The sequence below is a fragment of the Pinus tabuliformis genome, chromosome X (genome assembly GCF_031772625.1).
Source record: "Pinus tabuliformis cultivar Carrire ecotype Pingquan chromosome X, CPIR1, whole genome shotgun sequence".
NCBI classification, from domain to species: domain Eukaryota; kingdom Viridiplantae; phylum Streptophyta; class Pinopsida; order Pinales; family Pinaceae; genus Pinus; species Pinus tabuliformis.
Window position 1 is genome coordinate 1,147,424,527 of NC_142308.1, and position 11,458 is coordinate 1,147,435,984.

An 11,458-nucleotide genomic window follows, 5' to 3' on the forward strand; every position below is an offset into this window, starting at 1 on the left:
CAAAACACTTTGTGATTCATTCCCGATACATATTTGATTTTATTATGAAAAGAATTAAAATCTCAAGTCTAAAATTCCCATACTATTTAGTTTGATTATTATTCCATGTCGCAATAAGTTAGAAAGGAGATCCCATCACCTACACTTCACTAGATGCATAAGGTTATAACATTGGAGAGCATGAAAATATACTGATTTTTTTTTGTTTTGTGACACTTATGGTTTAAAGGACAAGGTTTTTACTTCTTGTGTGTCAAATCCATTACTAATTATATTGATAAGAATGAAAAAGAATATGTGGTTCAACTTTCCTATTCCCCCTATGTATTGTGAATGTGTGAAAATACCCTCTCTATGATAGCATGTGTGAGAGAAGTGTGTGTAGGAGAAGCATGTGAGACAATTGTGTGTGGGATAATATCAAGCTTGCATCTATGAGAGTGAAAAACTCATGATGAGAACATTTAGAGCTTATCAAAGCATTATCATTAGGGTTTTTCATCCAACACTAGACCATCCATAGATTGCCTAGGGCATTTTGATAGAAATGGATGAGAATGGAATTCCATAGGCACAATAAAGACCTTCATCTATCCTTAATTTAGCTAAAATAGAGTGCAGGAGGATGGCCCACATGTAGATGCACATTATTGTTTTCATCATACCTAAAGGAAAACGTTGACATATGTCATTGATGTTGATGTTAAAATATTTATGTTTGTGTACCTAGTAATGAATATTCTTTCCAATCTTATTCTTGTAATTATGAATATTTAGATCACAAGCTAAAATACTATGAACTAGTATACAAACACATAAATATTATGTTTAACCATAGACATATAAATTATAAATATACCATAAAATATCCACGATTTTTTTTGTTGAATATATATATATATATATATATATATATATATATATATATATAATTATAATTTGAGAAATTATGAAAAAGAAAAAATAAGAAGAGGAGAAAATGAAAACCCAAATTTCGGTTAGTTAAGCATGCAAAAACACAATTATTACGACAAACACAATACATTTTTTAAGTACTTTTTGGTATGTTCCCAATTACAAAGAATTAAACATAGTTGCATTTTTGTTTTCAATTATATATATATATATATATATTATTTTCGATATCTAGGAAAAATAAGTAAAATAAAATATTATTACTGTTATTTTTGTTTTTTATTTTTTAAAAATTTATTGTTAATTAGATTTATCTAAAATAGATGGGGAATGGAAATTTATCCATATTTTTCTCACATAAATTCAATTTCAACACATAATACATTAAAATCATATCTAATTTCAATAATAATCTTATTTATATTTGATAAAATATAAATTAATATTACTTATATCTATTTAATTAGAAACTGAACAATTATTTTGTGGGGTAAATGGATCCTTTCATTAATAAGAAGAAAATTTCATATAGCTTGGATTTCCAAACTATGACTAAAATCTAGGAGATAATAGCAAGTTACCTACAAATAAAAAAAAATCAGAAATTGGCCACAACAATCATGGCTACATAGAAAACTCCTTGAAGATTTGAGATTTCAAGGTGGGGAATGCTGCTGACATTGGCATGATTTTCCTTGAGTTGACTAATTTTTCACCATATTCTTGGATCAATGCCTTATTTGTCTTGCAAACTTATATTTGGCTTCTTTATCTTGAATGGATATCACCTTGAAAATCTTCATTTGAACCCCAAGATTGAATTGTGAAGAAATTGAGCCCAATTTTTTTTCCTTGTTTTGAAGATATGTGTTGTACAAAATCCTATCATGATGAGCTGGCAAGTCATTCATATATTTTCCACGCCATTTTTCTACAAGGAAAATTAGTCGTGGGTCATCCAGATCCATATCTTCTAGTAGGGCTTCAAATTTAAATTATTCCAATACGGTAATGACGATTTCCTATGGTAATGGATTTTATTGGTTATCTTCAAGTGACTTTTGGATGAACTCTATAGGAATTAATAGAGAGTTATGGGGTTTTTCTTTTGTTGATTGCATGCTTGATTGAATGTTCTCTTGCTCTGGATACTCCTTTGGAGAGGAGAGAGATTCAAACCTACTTCTATATCTAAGGATTAGGTTAGGATTTAAGGTACACCGAGAACTCAAATTTATTCTTCTTTGTGGGACTTTTCCCAAATCATCTTTCTGTTTTTGAGAAGTGTGTTCTTCAAGAAATTCCTTGGTATCCATTGGACAATAACTAATAAGAATCCCATATTCATGAAAATACCTACATCTAAAGGGGACATGTTCATAATCTAGATATTGCTTCCAAGCACTATCTTGATAATAAATATATATGGATATTGGAAGAAGTGAAGAGATATTCACGGAAACATAGATTCAAGCATATGATGCATACCTCCGTCTCTTAGTAGCATTTGATACTTTGAAAAAAATTATGTTGGAATTTTAAATACCTTCAAAGGTTTCCTTCTTCTAATATTCCTTGGGAAGAGAAAAGAGGTGTACCCACATCGAGGCAACAAGGAAGTCTTCCATCTTCAGATTATACTACTCCCAAAATTGCATGAAGAGCCTTGCATTGTTAAGAACATATGGCCCTCCTTCAAAAACCCTCAATTTTTCTTCCAAGTTGGAGAAAATGAATCTAAAAAATATTTTTTCCCCTAGCTCCAATTCTGTTTGACCTTGGAGGTTCCATTTTTTTTTTATCCTCCGAATCAAATACTTTTCAGGGGGCTATAATCTAATTAATTTGTAGATCAGAGTGTGATCATGCATATATTGGCTATATTCTCTAAAATTTCTATATTTAACCTCATATTTTGGATATTTCACCGCTTTTGGTAGGAAACACCCTAGACTTCTAGCTTGTTAAGATGCACCCAACAAAGGTTTCACTGTAAAACTAGAAACCCCACTTCACCTGGTTACTCTATGAAAATGATATGGAATATGAGGATATTGAAGGGGAATCCCAATAGATCCAAAATTGCTATAAACTCCTGAAGAAATTTGGCTAGAGGGGGCAGAGGCCCCTCTCACAAAACTGAGCATGGATGGTTATGCAAAAAAAACCCTACACTTTGTGGAAACTCAAACCAAACCTATGTTTTATGTGAAAGTGAATGTTACGAGTTTAAAAATAATGGATTTATCTTTTATATATATTCAATAGCAATAAATAAATATTAATAGATATAAGCTAAATTATAATCTAAATTGTAATATATTAATTATATATATATATATATATATATATATATATATATATATATATATATATATATATATATATATATATGAGCATGAAAATTGTTTAATTAAGTTGGAGAATTAACATATTTATGAAGTTTGATAAATTTGTTTAATTTATCCATTTTGACAAATAAGGCATGTAAGACAAAACAACTATCAAAGTCTCAAGTGAGAGACATCGTTCCAATTTCATATATTTGTTATATTTATAATGCTTTGGATAATTGTTTGTCTTATGTTTCATTCTCTTGCTATAGAAAAATTCAATTTCTAATTTTCTGTATAGATAGGAATAAATCATGACAGGTATAAATAAACTTAATGATATTTCAATTTACCATGATCTATCCATATCATGGCTAAAATATTTAACGATTATAGCATTGATTGAGTGAGGCCCTGTTTGCATTGTGTTTAAGATTTGCATGGGATTTCTACCCTTGTAGCATCATGGTTTCAAACTCTAGGGTATTGCCTTGAAAATGTAGACACTAGTTATTTGAACATGTGTTTTTTTAAGTTTGGTTTGAGGCTTATAATTGGTACTTCTTACAATTGGAAGTATGTTTTAACTTGTGATATTAGGGCACCTTAGAAGTTTTCGGTTGTATTTTGACATCTATTCATGTTTTAAAAGCATCCATACCACTCCTGGTCCAAAAGTAGGGAAATAGGAAATTTACCTCAAATATATATCTAATGTTTGAATTTACAAGTCAAAGTCACTTTTGACTTTCTTAGGTCAAAGCCTCATTTATCAAGGGAGTTGGTTCCCTAATTTAGTTTCGAAGGGAAGTTGAGTTCCCTTTGTTATTTGATTTTGTAATATTTAATATAGTCTAGAAGGACTGAATTTGTTAGTAAGTTAGACAAATGTCATTTAGTTCCTACATAAAAGAGGAATTGAGATATAACTAAGATTTTGTTATATAAGATAGTAATTATATTTTGGTTCCTAAATTAAATGAACTAAAACTATATTAGAAAAAGTATCATATGTACTTAAATAGAAATGTACTTAAATAGAATAATAGAGAAATGAGATATAGTTAGAGAGTTTGGAGAGCCAAGAGAAAGAGGTTTGTGTATGAAAAGGGATTGTGTGTGACTATAACTATTATTTTCTCTTTTAATTCCAGGATCAATAGATCTTTGTTAATTTTATGTGTACATGTCATTCTCTGTGCATGTATTTTAGTTCTGGGTTATCGCATTCTTAGTCAAATCTAGTTATTGTAGAATTTAATTGTGTTACATGCAGTATAACTAGGTTGAAAATCTATGTACACAACATCCAAACCTGAATTATATCCATATTTAAAAAAATTTGGTTTTTGATGAAGGAACTCAATGTCTAAATGTTCTAAACCTTTGAACTGGAGTTGTAAACAGTTCCAAGACATATCCAGTGTGGGACCTTACAAGCATAGATATAGGCATCCAAATCATTGTACAAAGTAGCATTTGCAATGTCCCCTGGACCATTGAATTGAGCCATATACTTGGGCTAATCCAACTCTATGTAGGAGTGTCGCTTGTCGATTTTTCTAGATCACTAAATTATCCCACACTAGACTCAAATACTCTGTGGGCCCCATTGTAGTGTGGAGTAAGAGTTACATTTTATTTAATTAAATTTTTCCATTATTACCAAAATTCAAGCATATAGACATTTGACCTAAATTATTTTTATAGACCCCCAGAGACAACAATGTTTTAGAAAAGCATTTAGCCCCAAAAACATGAATATAATACCAACACCTCATTGATAAAACGAAAAAAATGTAAAAGTCTCTGGATATTGAAACAAAAATAGAGGATCGCCTGTGTTAAACCAAAATCAAGAAAAAGGAAAGGATCTAGGCAACTGATCAACATTAAGAAATGACTAAGTATGGAAAATGGTAAAAAAATATACTAAAATGACTTTTAGAATGATGAGTACTAGTTCAAACATTCTAGGTGTTAAGGAGAAAATGACTATTGAGATTTGAGTAGGTAGAGGGATGTGGAATATTATAATGTTTCTCTACATCCATATTAATTAAAAATGATAAAAATCCACTAAAATGACTAAATCCATAAAAATAACTAAATATGGGAATGTGAAAACTGAGTTACACCTGAAGGGGAAGGTAAAGTGGTAGAACATTATAATGGGAAAGGGGAAGGCAAAGTGATGATAATATTATAATGTGGATCATCCACTAAAATTTCTAAGTATAAAGTGATATTGTGGAGTGGAAAATCAATAAAAATGAATAGGTATAGGAAGTTGCAAATGTGTTAAATAATTTTAGTGTTGTAGAAATGCATTGTAAATTGACTGTTGCAATAATGTGGGTGTAATTTAAGGATTGTGGAAATGTGGTTTGCATGATACATGAAGTTCTTTTGAAGTTTCAACACCAACAAATGAAAAATTGACTAAGTATATAAAGGTGAGGAGATAAGGTGATATAGGGATAGAATAATGTGGTGAGGTGACGAGAGTTCTTTAGCATCAAGAATCTATTCAAATGACTAAGTAACGAATTTTAGTGAAAGAATAATTTTGTAAAAATGGCTTAGTAAATAGGTAAAGTAAATGACTTAGTAAAACGAGGTAAGGTAAGTAATATAAGGGTAGTAATTCCACATGTAATTAACACTTAGTAAAAAATGGATGGGGAAAATAGATACCCCTAAGAAAGGAATAAAATGAAATGGATAATGAGTGGAAAATAAATCATTAATAATAAATAAAATGATAATTGGAAATGGACCTATGTTTTTAATTAAGAAAAAATGCTAGAAACATTTAACATGTAGGACTATACAATGATATGATCACAACATATTTCCTTCCTCTTGGTATTTTTTATTGTTATAATGTTGAAAATAAAAATTATATACGTCGGCCTCACTTATAAATTCTTGAATACTTGTAGCGTATTCAAAGATAGAGTCAGTTGGCACTGGTCAAATTTTAAAATTTGATCTCTAGTTGATTAGGTATGACTCTAAACAACTCTAATTGATAGGTGAAAAGAAAACACATAAACCAATGCTTATTATAATGCAAAATTTCGTTGATAAAAACAACAAGACATCTATTCATATTTTATTTTTATGGAAGTCCCAATCAAATCATCCAAATGTCCCATGCTTCTTCATTACCATCTTTACAACCTTAACCTCTAATGTGTTCATGAGGTGATGGGGTGATTGTGTTTGTGCAAAGGGATCTTGAAAAAAATGTTCATCCATACTTATTTCAAGTGACTGACTGTAAATATCATGATTAATATCCTTTTATTCATCTGGCAAGGATGCCCAAATGCTTCTTAAATTTTCATATGCTTGTGATGATGGCCCAATGGTAAAAAAATTATGAAAAAATCCATGTAAAATGATAATTTTTTTTTAGGACTAAGCCAACTCTTTTTCCTTCCCATCAAAAGACATAATAAATAGTTTCATAAAGGCATCTTCATGCTTCATGCTAATATTCACAACATATTCCATAAATGATAAAGCATTCACCATCAAAACATAGAACGTTTATTCTCCATGCTAAAAGGATTTCATTGGAGTAGCAAACAATTTTACTAAAATTAAAATGAGGAAAGAGTTAATGAAACACCATTTAAGAATGAGAAGACAAGAAAGGAGTCACCAAGGTGAATTCTCAAATCCTTCAATCACTACTTGTTCACCTTACAAGAAAAATTTCTATAAGCAAATTAGGTCTATTACCTTCAATGGATCTTCCAAATAAACTTGTCAAGTTTATCAAAAGTAAACCAGACAAGGAAAAATGATTTTTTCATTACAATGAGAAAAATGTTGTTGCTCAAATTATTGGTGAAGAGAAATTCTGATGCAAAGGAAAAGTATTGAGGGCAATTGTTAGGAGAGCCATCTCCTCTCACTTTAAAGTCTTAGGAAAGATCCTAAACCTAATTGGGGAATTCTTAGATGCCAAACAAGTCTAGAGATTTTTTCGGAAATAACAAAATCACCAAATTAAGGGGAAACATAACCTCAAAGTGTGAACTCTAGCTTAAAAACCTCCATTTTTGTGAAAAATACATGAAAAGACACCCAAAAACACCTACATTTTTTTTTTGCTTTTTTTTTTTGTTTTTAATCTAATATTTTAGCCACAACATTAAAAATCATTTTTTGTGTGCAATACACATGAAAAACACCCCGAAAATGAAAAGTGTTGATGTTACATCAACAACAACATCAACATTTTTTCTTTCTTCTCTTCGGGTTAAAATTCCAAATTTCTTTTAACAATGGCATTAAAAGCTAAAAATATTGTGCAATATACAACTTGAGTGGGCCTAATGGTTGAGGGCATGTGTTTCCTCTTAAGAGGTCACAGGTTCAAAACCAAAGGAGGGTAGAGTATGTATTCCTTCGTAGACTTAACAATCAAATCGTTGCGCGGAGGTGGGTCCCTTGTCCCACAAACAAGGGGGTCTCATACACCAATTTGGTGTCTAGCTTGGCTGTGACCTTAAAAATGGATATTATTATTATTATTATTATGAAAAACACCCCAAAATCGAAAATTGTTGATGTTGCATCAACATTTTTGTTTGTTTGTTAAAATTCAACATTTTTAGCAATGGAATCAAAAATAAAATACCATGGCTTAAAAATACCATAAAATTGCAATAGTCTTCAATGATAATGTTAAATATAAAATATCATGACTCCAAAAATCCTTAAAATTTTAGCATTTTTCAACCATGATGTTAAATATAAAATATCATGACTTTGAAAAAGATTAAAATTATGACATTTTCAGCCACGGAATTAAAACCAAATATCATGACTACAAAAAAACCATATATTTTCTACATATTCCAAGTCCAAATATCATAACTAAAAAAAACCTTAAAAACAAATACCTAAATCAAAGAGTCATTATATAAAGAGTATTTTTTTTTTAATGTTAAAAGTTAAGTTCTTTTAAAATCTTAGTCTAAGACAACATGACACATTGCAACGAAAACCTAAAAATAAACCATCAAATTGACACATAATGAGGGTAGACACAACCCATTGCACTCAAAATTTAAAAATCGACCAATTAACACTAGTAGGAGTGAATTTGATTCATTGTAATGAAAACTTGAAAATCAACTATCAAATTGACAAATAGTAGGGTCACGTTGCTAATCGAGCATCGAAACAGCCCATGTAGTAAAAAAAAGTAAATAAATAAATAAAAATGAGAAAATTAAACAAAATAAAATTTAAAAATTAATAAAATTAACATTAAATGAAATGAAAAAAGGTTAAAAAAAAAAAATGACCCAAAAAAGAAAGATAAAAAAAATTCAAACATAAAAGTAAATAAATAAATTCAAACATAAAAATACAAAAAAAAAATTAAAAAATTAAGAATACATTAAAAAAAAGAGACAACAAAAAGAAATGAAAAAAATAAATAAATGAAAAAACAAAAAAGATATCTCGTTAAAAAATAAATATTTTAATAAAAAAACCAAAAATATATAAATTAAAAAATAATTAAATATTTAACGGATAAAAAATATAAATAAATGAAACAAATTAATAACTCTAAAAAAAATCTAAAAAAACATACTAAAAGTAACTAAAATATATAAAAAAACCAAAAAAAAAAATTGTGAGTGGCGTCGATGCCCTTGCTCGGTTGCCATGCAAAAGAGACACAATCGAACTTAGTATACTTCTCATTAAGTTAATAAGTTTATTAAAATATAAGAATGCAAACACAACTTAATTTATATGAAATCCAATCACCACCACTCTCAAAAAATAAGTCTAGAGTTATTAATAATAAATGGTCTAAGATGTACATGAGGGATTGTTAAATTTAATCAAGAATCATTTTCACTGTACCTACCTCACCAATCCTATTCGATTGTTGCATCAATATGATTAATTAAAATTATACTATACATCAAGGACGAATAAAATTCAACCAACACAATCTCACAATTAACATGCTAGTGTCAAACTGAATCTAGCATGATGGGCAGTATAAGACCTAAGAAATGAATGATTACAACGTATGAATGAGTGACAAGTAATGGCATATATGCCCAATGACATTTACTTAACAATACTTCAATATGTGGTCGATGGAAAAAAAAATAACCCTTAAAAGAAATTTGTCATAAATTATTTTGCAAGGGAGAGACATGAGCCCTGCATTTGATGAAGTTTGAGAATATTAGCATTGCCCTCAAATACCAAATACCATTTTACATGTGGTCATTAATTGACAACGTAATAGCATTTATAATTTACATGTGGTAATTAATTGACAACGTAATAGCATTTATAATTAATGAAAGTGAAGATTCCTTAAAAAAATCCGAGGATAAAAATATATCACCACCTGTATCACTAGTTTTCTACATATTATATGGTTTTTATATATATTATAAGATATTGGTTTTATTTTTTTTGAAGTTGTTAATTTATAAATAGATTTTATTATAGTTATGGATTCATAATATAGTTTACTAATAATACATTTTTAAAAAAACATAACTCAGGTTGACATGTATATATTATATTTTTCAATTAAACTCTTAATTAAGTGTAGAATAAATATTTTTGAAATAAATTTCAATTTTCAATCTATGAATACGATTAAGAATATTTTAATATATTTTATGGAAATTAAATTCCTATCCTTCATCTAATAATTATTCATAACTAAAATAAAATTATGAAATCTTATTCTAAAATAGACACAACTATATTCTAATTATTCATCAAAACAAATGTAATGTCATGCAACAATTAGATTCAATATAAATGTATTATTGAAGCAATAACTAGCTTTCAAAATGTGTTGGAGCCACATTAAATGAATAGAAAGCACATAGTAAAAAGTTTATAACACTTTTACCGAACATTTAAATTTAATTTGATTGTAAATTTTAAAAATATTCAACAATTTAATTAACCCCGTATAAAATCAATTGTTTGACTTCAAACTTAGCTATATAATAGTGCAAGAACCTTAAAAAAATTATTAAAAATACCTTAAACCATATTTAAAATATGAGTGCCACATATCACTAATAATCTCTCATTTTTTTATAGACATTATTACATCGGTAACAATGATACCTCAGAAAATGATTTCTTTTATCACGTTGACAATTTTATAACTGCAATTTTTATATATAACTGTGTATATGTGCTCGGTTACTTATGCAGTTGGAAACTCTTCCAGTAAGCATGTAAAATCATATTTTTGGCAAGTTTTTCTAATTCTAACATCTTCTTTTGTGATGCTTGATATCTATTATGAAAGTAGTCGTAAAGGACCACCGTAACATATCTCAGAAGATCCAGCACTACCAACATTGGAATACCGAATGATAGTATTGTGTGAGTAAATATAACCATGTAATCTCCTTTTTAAGTTCTATCTCGCGTTATGTGATCGATAGAAACAGTAGTGTGAAATGCCAAACATTAAGCCAGTCGATAGTATTTAAGCTTAGAAAGCTACCCACCCATGCATATTATATTATATTTTGTTGAGATTTGAGAAGCACAGAAAATTATAGAAACAAAGCCTTATGACTGCCCCCAACATAAAATTTCTTTCCAGTATTAACGCAACCATGATGTAAGTCAATACTCAATACATGAATGAACTTGAGCATTTAGACACTTTGGACAACATGATAATTCTTTATAAGATGTGGATGAAAATCAATGTTTGTTATGTTAGTGTGTTTGCAGTGTAGCATAATTTTGAAGTCTCTACATTATAGGAAAACATATGATTATGGAATTGCTTATCAGTTTAGGGTTAAGTTTAAAATTTAAATCATAAAACACAGGGGATTTTGGTCCTGTTAATTCAATTGAGTAAAATTTTGAAGAATATATCAATATGAAGTAATGAGAACAATAATGGATATGATATTCAAATTTAGTGATCTAATTTTATTGATGAAAATAATAAAAATATGATTAAAAAACAAATAAAATAAAAAGAAAATATTTTACTTATGAATATAATAAAAATCTTAGAACACGTAATAAACAAAGGAAAGGAAAAAAATTGAAGGAATTTTTTTTATTTTTTATTTTTTGGGTGATTGTAGATTAAGATAGACTACTACATTATGATGATAGGTCAGAGTGTTGCTAGTATTGAGGGTACAAGGAATATTACA